This window comes from Epinephelus lanceolatus, chromosome 14 (assembly GCF_041903045.1).
Source record: "Epinephelus lanceolatus isolate andai-2023 chromosome 14, ASM4190304v1, whole genome shotgun sequence".
NCBI classification, from domain to species: Eukaryota; Metazoa; Chordata; class Actinopteri; order Perciformes; family Serranidae; genus Epinephelus; species Epinephelus lanceolatus.
In genome coordinates, this window is record NC_135747.1 from 8,303,957 (window position 1) to 8,306,149 (window position 2,193).

A 2,193-nucleotide genomic window follows, 5' to 3' on the forward strand; every position below is an offset into this window, starting at 1 on the left:
ATGTACGGCAGACCGAGCGGACAATCCAGCCAGCCAGAGAACGCATTTTGCGTGTATAAATAAACCAATGAAGACAGCGGAAGGAAGGAAGAAGGAGGAAACAGCAGAGAGTGTTAGTAGGTCGTCAATAGAGAGTAGTGAAAAGTTTTTTTTAGTTATAAAGTTTGCGAATGGACCACATTTACCACGCAACAGGAGAGAATGAACCCGAACCGTCATCTGCGAGGAAAAGAAGACGCAACTTCACTCCTTGTGATGCACTCTCTGCGGCGCTTTTCCTCCTGATGATATATCTCCCCAACGATGGTAGCACCGAATCCCATTCTGTGCATTCAGCCTCTCTTCTCGCCCGCTCAGCATCAAACACATGGAGTTCCTCATCTGTATACTCCGGCTCAAACAGGTATGGCTCTGGGTCTGTGTCCGCTACAAGAAACTTTTCAAAATCGCGTTCAGAGTCGTCCATTGCAGCTACTATAGTCCGGAGATATTGCTAGGCTAAATAAACAGCTGAGCTCTGTTTACCGGCTAAGCTGTCAGTCAGTGTGCGGGCTGGAGGTTGGCGGAGCATAGAGGGGAGGGGGTCCCCACTCGGTATGGTAAACGAGTAGGTGTGTATGAACTGTGTCTGTTACGCTAGAAGAGTCAGAGTTTGGGACGGAGTCTTTTACCCCCTGGAGTGTTACCGGAGTTTCTGGAGTGCTCAAATAAACTGGCCTTTTTCCTGAACACTCCTCTGGTCTCCTGCTCGTGAGGGATTCATTACAATATTGTAACATGGTTTAGATTTCTAAATAAATATTCACCTCGTCGCTAGATAGACCTACTCCTGAAAAACTTGTGTGCAAGGCTTTTTGTCCCTATGAGGCCACCGTCATTTACCCGACGGGAGGGGTGAGAGAGTGAGCCCTGCAATCTAGAATTTGACCACTGATGTCACTGTTTTCAACCCATTTTACACACTTGCCCTTTAACACTTAAACTCTTATCAACTAAAACACTTTCATGTGCAAGTAAAAAAGTAACTATACAAAGACACCAAACTAAATGATTGCATAACTATTCAATCCATTTACTGTGACATACAAAAATCAACACTGGTGCAGCCACTTGTTTTAAGTGAAATGATGATTGTGTTTAATGAAGGCACAGCAGTTAAATAAAGCTTTATGTTGCAGATCCAGGTGTTTTTAATTTAATATTTTGTCAAAAAGTATGTCATGAAGACCAGATTCCCAACCAGGGAGGGACTGAGTAAATAGTTCACATAATGTGAAAACGATAATATAAATCTCTGAAAATAAAAAAGAGTATAACCTAAACATCAACGATTATGTCAAACTAGAGACAGTCTTGCGATGGGATCACTCCAGCTGCAACAAAGTGATCAGAGACTTAAAACAAATTTGAGCCAGGGGTACAAAGTGGGGGGTTCAATGGCCCCTTCCCTACTTCCAATCAATAATTTATTTGTCACACAAGATCATACGAGGTACAACTCCAATGAACGGTGATCCCACCTCTGCCCCCTTGCATGGACCACTCCCATCTTCAAACGCCTCCGTTATGATCTCAACTTCACATCTGTAAAGTCTTGTGACTGCATCTGGCACAACTGCAATGTTGTCGCGGTAACAAAATCTGTCCACGGCCGACAGAAAAAAATACTCAAAACAACTTCTGTGGTAATTCTGCTACAATAGCTGTTAGACCACAGTTAGACCACAGTTAGACCACAGTTAGACCACAGTTTGCAATTATGACACACACACAGATTCACAATATGACAACAGCCATCGTGTTATCGCGGCTGGTAAAAAGGTCGGGAACCACTAATGAAGACAAAGAAGGATTTCAGACAATTAACTGAAAAGGCAGAAGAATCATAAAATTTAACAAATATTTCACGGCCATACATGTCCGTGAAATATTTAACAAATATTTCACGGACATACATGTCCTCAGCTAGTTATCATTAGCAGGCATGTGACACTGAAATGAAATGAGAAGGTTCTCTGTCTTTTGATTCAGTAAGTGTGCTTTTTGATCATCATAGTAAACTTTATGTTAGATGTAAACCGAAGACCGTACATCAGCAAAAACACATCTTCCCTTGCACGAAGTCTGGTAGTGGCACCATTTTTTTCTGCAGCAGGAACTAAGAGCCTTGTAAAGTTAGTGAGTAACAGGGAG